The following is a 15,058-nucleotide window of genomic DNA, read 5'->3' on the forward strand; positions in this document are numbered from 1 at the left end:
CGGGTAGTCCATGAGTATCATTTGTTGTCGGTAGTCCCCTGTACTCAAGGTCTTTTGCTGGACACTAACCCATTTGGGCGTAGGAGCACAGAGCGTTGGGCCCCCATATTCACAAAACAACTGGGCAGGCTTCCCTTCTATCTTTGTGCATAGCCAGCACTCTAGGACCAAGAGGCTTGCCTTCCGGGCCACTGGAGAGGCCCCTCTTGTTCTTCCTGGGGCAGTCCCTGACCCAGTGTCCTTTTTCCTTTCGATAGGCACACTGATCTTTAGCTAGGAATTCTCTTCTGTTGCCAGGTACTGTCTTCCTAGGTTCCCTAACTACTGTGGCCAGTATATGTTCCTCTCTTGTCTTTTATTCCTCTTTAGCTCTCTAGCTTCTTCTTCTTGTCTCTTTTCTTCCTTAGCTTCCTGTTCTTTTTACCTTCTTTCCTCTTTCTCTTCCTCAGTCTCTCTCTCATATCTTCTATATCTTCCTCTACAGCTATTAGATGCTGTCCACTTATGTAACCACACTTTAACTTTACTTTCTCTGTAACTTATACTAACTCTCAGCAACTTAGCTTAACCCTTCAAACTTCTGTAACTTTTTCTCTATATCTTTTCCTTATCTTAGCCAGATTGGTGGGGCATTTTCCAGCCCCTTGGAGACCCACCCTTGGAGCCTGACGGCAGACCCAGAGGACTCCCTACCTTCAGGGGTATTCAAGTCAACAGTCAGGAGTGAGGGTCTTCCATCCATGTCTGGAACATTCTTTCTGGCCTCTAGTAGGATTCTGTCTTTCCTCGGTGGTCAAGAAGACCTGTAACAGTTACTAACAAGCATCTCAAGTGGGATGGTGAGAAAACAAGAGAATCTTGAGAATAGAGGTCCACTGAAGAGGGCAAATAGCATTTAGTCACACAGCTAAACCAGGAGGACTTTTTGGGACAAAAAGGCTGTTGTAAAAATAAGCACCAGCTTTGCGTCTGTGAAACAGAACGGCGAGCAGAGAGGGAGCTGATCTGTTACCGACCGTCTCTCTGGACCTAAGAACTAATAACAAACGGATGGAGAGATGGTTAGACCTGGGTGCTAGATGCCAAGTGGCTGACAAAAGAATTGTAACCGGTTCACCTGGGGCTATCAGGACCTCAGTAGCAGCCCTTTACCAAACTGTCTCACTGGGTTAAAGGCCCATGGAAAAGAAAACATTAATCCTGACCTTGGCCACCGCCAAAGCCTGAATTCTAAATTTTGACTGGCAAAACAAAGTTCTTCACAGTTTGTTGCAGATTCCCTTCGAAACTATTTTAGGGGCTTCTCTGTCCCCCCAACCTGGGGCATTTCGACCACAGGGGCAGGACCTGGCTGCTGAGGGGATAGGATCATAGGCACTCTCCATGTCAATGATGACTAACAGAGAAGGTTACTTAATGTTGGAGATCAACTCCTCTCTTGGAATAGGGCCAGCAGATAAGGCAGGCTCCCTTAAAGAACTTCTCTTAATGAACGCTCTCCTTCTGTGAGCAAGTGTTGAAGGTCTGGCCACTGAAGGCAGCAACTGGAATTATTTTTTCAGGGCCAAAAGTCTCATAAAGCAACCACTAACTCACGCTATCTTTTTGTTGTCAAGCATTAACCTGGCAGGCCTCATCACCTTGAAACTCCTCTTACGCTGACTTGGCCTGAGCTGCGCCACTGCCCACGCGCAGCCTGCAGCTTGCTAGCAGGCCTGCATGTTCGCTACCCTCAGCCCCTACATTTCTCTACTCTGTGTTGTCCCTTCCTTAGAAGCTGTGAATGTTTAAGCAACAGGGAGAAATTTTCTTCAGGATCTAAGGTAAAGCTTTCAGGCTCTTGTTAATGCTTGCTTCAGACAGGGTCACTTGCTAATCCAGTCCTTCATACACAACTGTTAATAGCAGCTAGACTGGACAAGGGGAGCAAAGGGAGGGGCATCTCTCCTTGGGGAGGAGGCTCAAGAGAGAAAGATAAAACTCCCCGGCAGAAAACAATTTTTCTCAAGCAAATTATTTCCAAGTTAAGCACCAAGAGGACCAAGTAAAACTCCTTGACAAACAAAGCAAACAGTATCATGATTTAAAACACAGTCGTCAGTCCAAGATTTTAAACACAGTCATCTGTCCAAAGTCCAAAAACGAAACAAAAGCCAAAAAGACACTGGATAATACCACAGAAAACAAACCAAACAAACAAGACCAAGACAAAGCATCCTATAACCAATTTCTACAGATGTTCAAAGAAAATTAGGACACAAAGAAGACAATTCCAACAGTCAAACAAGCAACAGACAGACGCACCGCTCGGCTTCAGTGTCAAACTGAAACCAAAAATTCAGACGGAGGCACCGAGGGTCCGGATGCTTCAGTAGATCCGGCTCTCTCCTCTCTCCTCCAACCAAAAACCACGTATCCTTCCGATACATGCTGAGCCCCGAAAAACCGGGCTCCAAACACCCTTGGAACGTCTTCCAGGGCTGCAGGGGAGAAGTCCGAGCTCGTCAGCTCCTTCTCTGGCCCGCCCAAATACAAACGGTCTAGACCCAAGCCAAGTAACTAAGCATTTACAGAATAAGTCACAAAGCAAGACAAGACAGGACAAGACAAACACTGGCCAGCTTACCTCCCGGTGGGTGGTCGGTGGTCTCTGGGCAGAGGATCTCCGATCCCGGACGAGCCCCCAATGTTAGACTCTCAGAGAGAATCTTCCCTCAGGAGGGAGATCCTCTAGCCCCAATGACCAGTCCGAGTCCACAGGCTGCAATCTGCAAGAGGATTTTTATTGATCAGGAAGCACAGATATCTGTGGGCGTCCCAGTCAATTTAGAAGACTGGCGCGCCTAGCAGAACCAGGGATGGGTTTTTATAGTGTTTTGGGGAGCAGAAGCAGGCTTACAGAAGCAGATGCATGGTTACAGGGGTGTGATTGGTGGAGTAAATGAGGCATACGTGTACATTACCTATTTTGGCTATAATCATAACAGTGAGTTAGCAAAAAGTACATGGTGGTCAGGGCTTCCGGGGGGTCAGGGACTGTTTCTTTTTCCCTGCCAGGTGGCCCATGGAGCAATGCCCATAATTTAGTCTGGTTTCTGCATTTTGTTTTTCTTTTATGGTCTGTTTAAATCTGTTTAAATGATGGGTCAGCTTGTCCCACAAAGCATGGACACATCTGAACTTTCCCAGGCTTATTTTAATTCTGACTCTGTGTATCTAAAAACTTACTTTTTACTTCTATAGTTGAGGGCCTTGGGCTTGTATAATTCCCTTTCTGGGAGGGGGTCTTTCAGTAAACACCGGGTGTCTCCACTGCATGACCTCTGCTGAGCCCCGCTGATGCATGTGGAACTGACACACCTGGACCACACCTGGGTGGTGGTCAATTTACTTCTGGCTTTTGCTTCCTCAGCCTTTATCCTGGAGATTTAGGCTGGTCTTCTCGGATTTCTCCCTAATTAATTCAGGTCTCGTAGTCGGTCTTTGTTACCGAAGTCTCGAGCCAGGGTTTCCCACTGTGCTTCCCAGATATTTTCTACCTGGAGACTTGGGTATATAAGTGGTGAATAAAGCTACAGGAGTCTCTTCTGCTCTCCTTTCTCTCTCTCTGACTCTCTTTCTTTCTCTCTCTCTCTCTCTCTCTCTCTCTCTCTCTCTCTCTCTCTTCTCTTTCCTCTCCTGGTTTGACACGATAACCTGTATGTGTGTGTGTGTGTGTGTGTTTCTTTCATCCCGCAGGCTTTTGCCCGATTCTTGGTACCGTGTCACCTTTCATCAAAGAAGCCTCTCTTTACAGCAAATAGGAACAATCACAAAACAAAACAAACAAACAAAAAACAAAAATAATGCAGAGATCAAGGGTTGTGGGGAGTCCAGCCCCAACTGATAATGAAAGGAAAATTATACAGATTTAAGGTTTAAAAATATGAAGTTAAAAGAAAATTCAGACTCAGGACTAAACACTGTGAAAAGCAAGTCCAGGCATCCCCGCCCTGCCGTCAGGACTAACAGACCATAAAGATAAAGAAAAGGAATGCAGGAACCAGCCCGAGTTATCAGGACTGACCCAAACCATCTGGCAGGAGGGCACCTCCCCCAGCTTACTCAGAGTCACACCTTAACCAGATGTCCTTCAAACCCTGATACGCCTTAGCTCCCAAAATCCTGTACGCTCCAGTCAATGCCATTCTCCTGCTGTGCTGTAATCTCACTGCCATGTTTAAATGAGCCAATCACCTATAGCCGCGCCAGAAATTAGCCAATTGAATTGTGTGTAACCGCGCCAAACCCCTAACCTCCCTATATAAACCCCGAGTTTGAGGCTCGGGGTCGATTCCTCTGTCTCCTGCGTGAGATACGAGTCGACCCGGGATCCCTGAGTCGACCCGGGATCTCGTTAATAAAAGCTACCTCTTGCTATTACATCAAGACGGCTACTCGTGATTCCTGGGGGCACCCCACCCCGCGATCGGAGCGAGAGACGCGGCTCCCCGTTTTGGGGTTCGCTCTTTCAATAACATCATATAGATCCCAGCTTCTGCATCTGGTCTCAGTGGAAGAAAAGGCAGATAGCAGCTCAACAAATAATAAATACCAACAAGAAGTGTGGTGGGGATCAGTTGGCCAGATGGCTCATTAGTAAACTGCTTGCCTCAAGCATCAGGACCTGAGTAGAGCCCAGAGCAATTGCTTGGAGTTTTAGTTGTCGTTGTTGTTGCTTTGTTTTGTTTTTGTCAAGCATTCAACAAGTGCTTGTAATCCTAGTGCTTTTCCATAGGACCCGAGTGCAGTTCCCAGCACCCACGTCATGTGGCCTGTAACTCTAGCTCCAGAGGATCCCCCACCTCCTTCCCCCCCTTTTTTTTTGCCTTCTCAGATATCCACACGTATATACATATATACCCCCATATTTACACTCACAAAAATAAACAAGTGAATAAACAAATAAATAAATGTAAGTAAATCTTAAAAAGAAGGGAAGGAAAGGAGGGAGGGAGGGAGGAAGGAAGGAAGTGAAAGATCCCCAAAGGGAGACCCTCACTCTGAAAGACCCTCAGAGAGAATCTTCCCTCAGGAGGGAGATCCTCGAGCCCAATGACCAGTCCGAGTCCACAGGCTGCAAATCAGCAAGAGGATTTTTATTGATCAAGATACACAGATATCCGTGGGCGTCTCAGTCAATTCGGAAGACTGGCGCGCCTAGCAGAACCAGGGATGGGCTTTATTAGGGTTCTGGGAAGCAGAAGCAAGCATACAGAAGCAGATGCACGGTTACAGGGGTCAGCCCGGGGGGCAAGTTCTCTAGCTGTCTTCCTGGAACATAACGGCTGACTCGGCCTCCCACCAGGGTGTGGGACCTCTCCCGGGGCTTTCCACATTTCTCTTTCTCATTGTCAGGCGCTCAACCGCAATCATCCTGTCGCCAGGCTCTCCACACATATCCTGGGTGGCAGCCACTGTGTACTCAGTGTTCTGACCTTTCCCTGAACCAGTCATCCTAAGTACAGCCTTGCAAAATGGCGTTACTGCTGCTATGCTGGGGTCTTTCAACTCAAGTCTCGGGAAGTTGCGGACCCCAGACACAGAAGAGACCAGTCTTGATGTAATACGCAGAGGCAAGGTATATTTCGGAGCTCCGGGTCGACACATATCCCACACAGGAGACAGAGGGGTTGACCCTGAGCGGCTGGGAGAAGGGCTATTTAAAGGAAGAAGTCACAAGCCCCAGGAGATGAGGGGACGTCAAAAGGAAATACCAAAAATGTCATAACGGGAAACTCTCAAAGTCACAGGACTGTTCTTAAGACTCTAGGGTTTAAATCAGGGGAAAGGTCAAGCCTTCATTCTCCTGAGAACAGATCTTGATTCCTGTCCTTTAGGGTAAATGTTTGTCAGAATTGACAAAGCATCTGCATCTGATACACATCTGGTTAAGCTTTGGCCCTGGTTTCTTGAAATACTATCTACAGGACACAATGGCTGGAACATTGTCTGTAGGGCACAATGGGGGCTTGAACAAATATCACAGGGGCAGAACAGAACAGGTCACTCATTTACTCATGTCTGGTGACATCCGGAGGGTCAGTGAGTCAGCACCAGTCCTCCTGCATTTTTAACCATCTGTCTTCCTGAGTCAGATCCTGTTGCTGAGTTTTGGGCTAATTTAAAACTCTATCTCTCAGAAGGAAGGAAGGAAGGAAGGAAGGAAGGAAGGAAGGAAGGAAGGAAGGAAGGAAGGGGGGAGGAAGGGGGGAGGAAGGAAGGAAACACCAGGGAGTAGTTCGGTGGCTCCAGCACTGGGAAGCAAGAGGGCTGTAATGAGTTTGAGTTCAGTCCAGGCTACATCCTGTCTCAACAAAACAAAAAGCAATACAAAACAACAATTTGCTTTTAACTCATTTTCAAGGGGACATTTACAGTTTGGATTATTCAGTAATCCCTATCCATGTTTATCTATCTCTACTCTATTTATTATTCAATTCCTATCACAAACAAAAACATCGAAAATAGTAATATCCACGTCTTTCCTTTTCAGAATCATCCCTCCTTTCATCTCCTTCCCCTGCCGGTTCCTCTCTTCATGCGCGCGTGCATGTGTGCATCTGTGTGCACGTGCGTGCCCATGCTTTCTCAAGCACCACGTTCCTTGTAAAATCAAAGCGAGCTAGACAAGCCAGAAATCTCTAGTGCCAACAGCCTGGGAGAAGAGCCCAGGGATCAAGTCCGAGTAAGCAGAAAATAGAGAGGATGCTGAGTATGGTCTACTCTGATCCAGGGACCACTTTCCCAGGAACTAGCTCCCCAAGATACGTGCTGAGTCATCTGGGTGGAAACCAGCACACGTCATGGGCTCCAGGGGGCGCTGTCTGCCAGCGAGGCCTGGGCCCACCTCTGTCACGCCCACCCTTGTCACGCCCACCATAGTCTCCTGTACGGCCACATCCTCTGACCTCTACTGGGAGGGACCGCCTAGGATGTTCCTGCCGGATGTTCCGGGTCAGATGACTACTTTTTCGGAATACAGCGAAAGCAAGCACATCCCAGTTCCTTGTTGTTGTTGTTTCTGTTGTTGAGGTTTTTCGCCCCTCACATTTTCTTCCCGTCTAGGTCATTCCTCTACACACAAGCCATATGTCCACACTGCCCCCAGTGAGCGCTACATTGTGGCCAGGTGCCTCAAAACTCTGGCCGAGCCACGTGACAGATACCTTGGTATGCTTTGACGAGGTGGCCGAGTGGTTAAGGTGATGGACTGCTAATCCATTGTGCTCTGCATGTATGGGTTCAAATCCCATCCTCATCAGTCTGCCTTTTATTTAAATACGAAGGTACTATACGTAGTTGTGAATTCAAGTCTAGCTTCTTTATATGTAACTAAGTCTCATTTGCTTAGTCCATGGGCGTGGTTCCAGCATATTAAATCTTACTAAGCTCTGTTTGACTTCACTGTAGTTGGCTTGGCGCCCCCTGTTGCTAGGGTGTGAGCGAAGTGCCTGGTTTGATTGATTTAATGCAATTTCTCCTGGGGAATTCCTTCCTGGCCACTGTAAGAAAAACTAAAAAATCAAGAATAGATAGAAAAGTAAGTAAGGAGAAGAAAAGGAGATCCTGATAAAGCTGAAGACCTTTCTTTACTTCATTTTATGACTTTAATTTCATTTTGAAATTCCCATTCATACGTGTATACCAGTCCCTCTTTTAGAAATCAACATTACCATGAGTGCTGAAAAATAAAAGGTCAAAGTGCACACACACGAGAACCGTCATACCAGACTGGAATCATTACTGCTTACATACTGTGTACATCATGAAACAGGCTATATTTTCGCATGTATTTTGGCTCTACTAAGAATGGCTAGAATCTTGCAAACTCCATTTTCTAATTATGCTTTCATTTACTATTAACTTATCAGTCTTAGGATTACTAACTTCCCTTCCTCCAGGCTGAGCAAACATCTTGTTAGAACAGTCAAAAAGAATGTAAGAATAGATGATAAGGTGGGGGGAGGAGCTGCTGTGAAACACAGTCTTCTGGCCACAGCATGGATGCTTAGCAGCTGTGGTTACCTGCGCAAGATCAAGGCACTTAAAAATACCAGCACAGATTGGGGAGGGGACTGCAGAGGCTGCAATCCCAGCTGATGACTGACTGCTGGGGGAGAGTCACATTTTTTTGGATGGAGTGATCACTAGGTTGCCCATTCCCCAGTGGATGACCCACAACCACGTGTATATAGGGAACAAATTAAATCAAAGGGTAAATAAATAATATTTTTTAAAAATCATGAAGATGGAAGGCACGTGTATTAGGGGAAGGGCATTTCCGAGGAGATTTAGATGGGGGGGGGGGTTAAGATCAAGATACAGTGCATGCATGTATAAAATTTCAAAAAAAATCGGTTTTTTTGGTTTTTTTATTTTTTTTATTACTTGTTTTTATTAACTTCAGTATTTCTTATTTACATTTCGAGTGTTATTCCCTTTCCTGGTTTCCGGGCCAACATCCCCCTAACCCTTCCCCTTCCCCAAAATATCGTTTTTAAAAACTACTAACTGCAAAAGTATTAAATAATCATAAACTTTTAAAGATACACTGAAATTTATGCTAATATAAAATAGCCATGTATTATCTCAGAACTTCTATTTTTTCAATTTATGAAATTCCCATTTTATAAAATAGGTTTATACTTATTTTTTCAGAGATTTCATTGTTGTTTGTTTGTTCGTCTGTTTTTTGAGGCTGGCTCGCTCTACATAGCCCCTGCAGTCCTAGAACTCACTGTGGTAGGCCAACTTTGCCTTGAATTCTGCCTCCAGCTTAAAGGTGAGAGCAACCACACACAGTAAACTTTTCTTTTTAAGTTTTGGTTTTAAAACACCACAAAAGCCAAACAGTTCACAGGTAGAGACTAAGCAATCTCAAGGCAAGCATAACCTTCACAGAGGCATCAAGATCCACCTCAAATCCAGCCACTAACCCAACTTAACTTCCATCACTTTTTACAGTTTCTTTTTGCTTCTTGTTTTCTGAGACAGGTTCTGTGGCCCTGGAACTCTATAGACCAGGCTGACCTCATCGCAGAGATTTGCCTGCCTCTGCCTCCTCAGTGCTGACATGAAAGGCATGTGCCACCCTCAGCCATCTCTTTACATTTTCTTATCACCAATTCATCATTCTTAAACATTAATGCTACCCATCTGAATAATTTATATAACTAAAACCTCACTGTTTAAAATATTTATTATCTTTCGATTTCTGAGGGCCAGAATGCTAAAAACAGGGTGGCCTAGCCAGTCCCTTACTTTCAGCTTCCCTCTCGAAGTTACAAGTGCAACACCAGCAGAAGGGTTAGCTGTTGTTATGGCTGGAGTATGAAAGGATCGGCTTTGTCATAATCGCTGAACTGGGTTTGACAGGATGTTGGGTACTCTAGCAGCTGTGGTCTGGAGTGGAGGTTCCACTGAGATCGGGAAGACAAGGTCTCCTGATGGGACATCCCGGGAAGCTGGCGCAGAAGCAGGGATGTATTGGGGTAAGATGGGCTAGAAAAGGCCTCGATGATGTGGGCTAGTGTGAGTAAAACTTGTAATAAGAAAGGGACAAGGTAATGGTAAAGTGTTTTTGTGTATGCGTTCTTTTAGAGTTATGTTTTAGTCTTTGAACCCTGACTAGAGATAGTTTACACCCTAGACATGAGAAAGAATGGGTTTGGGAAAAACAGTCCTCCCAGACTCTCTGCAGATGCTTTGGAGAAAGAGAAAAACTTTTTCAGAGCTCTCCTAGGAACAGAGAGAAGGCAGGAGAAGTCCTACCTCTCTGCTGGCTCCTATTGGAGAAATGCTTATTACTGGTTCTGGGTTCCATAGGTAGGATATCTGGGTCCCTTCGGTGGGACACCATCTAGTTTTTTCCCTCTATGTCTATTGTCTGTCCTTGGTGCACCAAGTCATCCATGTCTGTCAGTTTATGTCTGTGGTTTTTGTTTCTCGTTGCTTAAATGTTTTATGTTTCACATTCAAAAGAAAAAATGGTAAAAACTTTATCTGCTGGTCATTCACACCTTGACTTGGTTTTAACTCATTTCAAAAAAGGGACAAATGAATAAAAAGCAGTTTCAATCAGTCTTTGGAGCCCTGCACCTGTAGCTAGGAGCCTAGGTCAGCTGGAGAAGCTGCCCGGGGGTGAGCGTCTGCACGAGCTGATCTTAAAGGCACCAGTAGCTCCTCAGCTTCTATGGTAAGGGAGCTGATGGCTGTTTCTCTTAGAAAAATCCCTGACTTATTACTAGACTTAGCAGGTGACAAGATGCTTCTCTTAAAATCACAGCTAGAAAAGTAAAAATGGTGTTTGGTCTAAATATTAAAGATATGTGTAGTCACTTCAATTTTGTTTCTGACTGGTTTTAAATGTATAAATATGCTCTATATGCCTTGGTTATGGACTATTGGCTTTTAAGTTATTGGATATGGTTAAAAAATTATAACATTGGTAACAGAAAGTTGGCATAAAACTGGTAATTTGGATGGAGTCATTCTAGACAACATGTGGCAAGAGCCAACCTAGGGAAACAGGTCTAAATTGAGATAATATTTTTATGGAATTCTTATCCTAGAAACCAGGCTTCTAAAAGATTTTAAGGCAATGTCTCATTGTGGAAGTATTGGAGACCGCGCCATTGTGTGTTCATATGTGGGAATTGGCAGTCAAACCTTGTAGCATGAAGGATAAACTCGGCGTTTTGGAGACTGGATTTTGGAGGCTAGATTGTTTGGAGGTTGAGTTTTGCTTTCCAAAGTTGTGGTTATGCTCTGGTGTTACAAGGAGAACTTAAAGATTGTGGTTAAGGATTGCCAGTGTTACATTGACTAACTCAAACTTATTTGTAATTTTTTAAAAAAGGCAGAGATTGTTACAGGATTTATAAAGGATTGATGAGGTTTTAGAACTTGTGAGAGCATCACAGCCTGTTTGCTTACTCCAACTGCCATTTCAAGATAGATTTAGAAGATTGTTTTTATGCAATTTGTTTACGTCCTGGCAATTGTAGGCTAAAGTCATGAAAATATTTTAAAAAGAAACTTGGTGAAACATACCTTATTCCAAACAGCAATTAAATTGGTTATTACAAAATACTAATATTTGGCCTATCACATACACAAATTCTTCAGGCAAAATTGATAATTTTACTCTTTGCATGCTTTTGTATTTCCTGTAAATTTGTGCATGCAACCCATAGGAAATGCGCTTACTGTATTTATAGGTGGTTTATCTAATGAAAAGGCTACATATATGATTGGGTCATTTGTTTATTCTCTTAGTTTCCCCTTGTTCAGCACAGATTATTGAATTATGTGCTGTAGCTGCTGTTTTTTAAATGTTAAAAAATCAAGCTTTCAATTCACATACTGATAGCCAATGTGTGGCTTATGGTTTAGAATTGAAAGTTTTCCTTTTTTTTTAGATACTACTAACCCTTAAGTTTTACAATTACTTAATGCTTTATCAGAGGCAAGTTTTCTACATGAAATCAGTGAGTGATGATTTCATTGTGAATGTCTGACAACTCACTATCCTTTTAGAGCTCTGGCTCAGGCAACTAAACAAAACCATAGACTCATACCTAGCTCTTTGGAAATGGTAATGGAGTTGATAGCACACCCTCACGAAAAGAGGAAGACTCCATTTGCTTACTCTCAACTCCCAGCCTCGCCCTGCCAGCTCAGGGATTTCTAGTAAGGCTGAATCTGGACAATATTTACAGGATTTGACATTTCTAATTAATGCTTATGTTTAGGTAAATAAAGCTTGTGAGGGGCTTGAGAGATGGCTTAGTGGTTAAGAGCACTAAATACTGTTCCTTTATAGGCCATTTAAGAACTCAAAATGAATTGCCTGGACCCTCTAGTGAGGGCAATGCCACAATAAATTTATTACCAGGCAGATTATACACCTTATATAAGAACAATTAGTCAAACAATTTCATTCTTTTTATCACCAAAACAACAATGCTAGAGAAAATAATTTGGTATAAAAATCAAATTATAAATACAAGTGCTCAGTGACCTCAATTTCTTTCTGTATCACATAATGGTGTTAATTCTTGAAGATTTATCTTAATAAATAATATCTTAACAATATCTTAAAACATAAAAAGGGGAAGTTATATCCCTGTATGCTATACAATTATTTAAATAATGCTCTTTTTATTTCAATTTTAAAATTTGGATGCCAAGGAACACTCTGAGTGTTTATGGTACCCTACAACCAGGCCTAGGTGAAATAGAAAGACCCATATATTGGCATGATCCTGTCCAGGTATTTTATATGGGGAAGAGCGCATGTTTGTGTTTTTCCTACAGGATGCTGCAGGAGTGTGCCAGCTGCCAGAGTAGCTGGTGAGACATGCTGATCCTGGGAGCATGATGATTCAGCTCTCCTGGTTCGGGTCCCTGGAGTCATTCCTGTGCCCTTGGAGGAAGATAGAGGATTCCTCCTCATCTTTTGTCATCATAGAGATTTTGGCGTTGCTACAGTTATTGTTACCATCGCGAGTGTCCTTTCCCACCACAGCCTGAGCTCCAACCCTCTGTGCACCGCTGCTTGCTGGAGAAGACTGGACTCCAGTTGTTACCCCTGCCCCCCTCATTTCCCTGGAGGCTGTTGCCACCGTGACTGGTGTTGCCATTTTGCAGTCTGTAGCTTCACAGGAATGCCATCTGCATGAAGCTGCTGGAGACCGGGGAACTCTGCCCTGGTTGTGTGGATCTCAGACAAGGTTCCATTGCCTGCCGGTTGTTCCAGAGAAGAATGGCCGATGCTGAACTGTCCTGGGAAAGACTTTGGCATTTTTGCTGCTATTGTAGCAGTCATTGCTACTGCAGCCATTGTGTCTGCAGTGTCTGGAGTTACCCTCCCCCCAATCTATTGTTAGGCAAGCACAGTGGTGAACTTTCTGGAGTAGTTGCTGATGATTGGGAATTCTAAATTTTATTACAGGAACAGCTTGACAACGGCCCTTGGTGTTATGGCCCTCTGAGTTTCAGCCCTAGGGCCCTTGTGCTTCTTATCACATGCACAACAGCACTTCCAGTCCTGGGCAGCAACTAAGCTGGTGTTGTTCTCCTTGGTAGGAGACAAACCTTCTGCCCAAATTGGGCTCAGCAGTTAGCTGAGAATGGGCAACTCTTTGGGACCAGGCCTCACCTAAGGCAGGAAATTCTGAGAGTGGCAGAATTTTCCAGAGACGGGAAAGAGGCTTGATATATCAAAGTGTCCTAAGACAGGCACTGCTGAAATTAATATAGGGAGACTTGCTTAATAAAAATAAAATAAAATAGGGGGACTTGTCAGAGCCTCCTGGGTTCCCTGAAATGTTTCACACACACACACACACCCCATGTCAGACCGGTCTGGGTCTCTTGCAGGGTTTGACCCCTGCTGAGCCCTGCTGTTGCATGTGGAAGACTTTTGTTCCTAACAAAGGAGCAGTTTGGCCCAGTAATGACACACCTGGGTGATGGTCAATTCTTTCCTGTCTTTTGTCTTCCCAGTCTTTTGTTTTTGAGATTTAGGCTGGTCTTCCTGGATTTCTCCCTAGTAAGTTCAGGACACATAGTGGGTCTTTTGTTACCAAAGTCTCGAGTCGGGGTTTCCCACTGTGCTTCCCAGAATTATTCTACCTGGTTAACTTGGGATATATATTTGGTGGATAAAGCTACAGGAGCCCCTTCCTTTTCTTGCTTAACACGAATAACTTGTGTGTGTGTTTCTTTAATCCCACAGGCTTTTGCCCGATTCTCGGTGCGGGCACCAACACTGGAAGCCACCCCTATTGATGGTCATTTGAGTTCTATGTGGGCAGCTTACAATGTAGTGGCTTGTTTCACAAGAGCAAGCAAGCTGTAAGACACAGACAGAGGGAGGAAAAAGTGCTTTCACTTATGACCCAACTTAGGAAGTAACAGGCTGTAAGGATCCATGATTCGCCAAAGAATGATACCCCAGACTCAAATAATATGCAATAACAAAGAGCGTTTATTCAGCAGAAATTCCTGCATGCAAGAGTCTCCTCATTGAGAATAGAGACCCCTGATAGGCTCTCAGGTCCAGCTTTTATTGTCAATTATGGGAATTCCAGTGAGTTGTATGTATGTCCCATTTACCTTGATCCATCAGCTCTGTCTCTAAGGGTCTGACTGATTTTACAACTGCTTAGGCTCTGGAGACTTCCCAGAGTAGGTAGTTACTCATTCTAGCTACCTATGCTTGCTTCAGGATTAACTGCCCAAGGCTGTAGCTGGCTGGCCACAGGTTCCTAGATCCAGGTTCTCATTTCTGGAAAACAGAAGCTTAGGTCTAGTCTCCCAAACTGCCTGTTTGCAGCTTGTATGGAGTCAGCCTGGCTCTGGCTAACTCAGTCCTCTCAAGGCCATGATGTCCAGTACATTTTATTCCTTGGAAGTGCTTAAAGCTGTCTAATCCCAACTTGTACAGCGGTTCTCAACTGTCCTAATGTTATGGGGTTCACTTGGTCCAATACAACTCAAATACCAGGTCAATGCAGAAAAGAAAGGTTTGTTGTAATCAAGCCAATATTGATGGATCAGAGCCACAGAACCGACTCTGGATCTGAACTAAGACACCTCCCACCCGCCTCTGACCCCACTCCTGGAGCCAGAATGTCACAGAATGTTGTGGTGCAAATATCTGTGCAAAGTTACAACTACATTTTCTTCACCAATCAGGATTCAGGAATAGGGGACTTTCCTGGGAACATTTCTTTGTGATTCGTTTATCCCGTTTGCCCTGGTTGGTTTACTCAGCTTTGGTGGGGCAGACTTGACTAGCATTTATGTTTCAACTTGCCCACCAGGATTCAGTTACCCAGGGAGATCGTGGGAACTTGAACTTTTATTTGACCCCTATCTAAAATGGAAGATTTATTCAAAATGGCTTCGGTTTGTTTCCCCATACACTAATGCTAAGTTCCTTGTGTTGTGATGACCTCTAACCGTAAAATTATCTTTACTGCTACTTTATAATTGTAATTTTGCTACT

At 44.2% G+C, this 15,058-nt stretch overlaps 1 non-coding gene across 1 annotated transcript; it reads left to right on the forward strand.

Annotated features, from left to right (window-relative positions):
* The first annotated feature begins 7,221 nt into the window (after nucleotides 1-7,221).
* On the forward strand, nucleotides 7,222-7,303 carry Trnas-gcu. Its single transcript has one exon. It is a non-coding gene; the product is annotated as a tRNA-Ser (tRNA).
* The last annotated feature ends 7,755 nt before the right edge of the window (nucleotides 7,304-15,058 follow it).

This window comes from Rattus rattus, chromosome 14 (genome assembly GCF_011064425.1).
Source record: "Rattus rattus isolate New Zealand chromosome 14, Rrattus_CSIRO_v1, whole genome shotgun sequence".
NCBI lineage: Eukaryota > Metazoa > Chordata > Mammalia > Rodentia > Muridae > Rattus > Rattus rattus.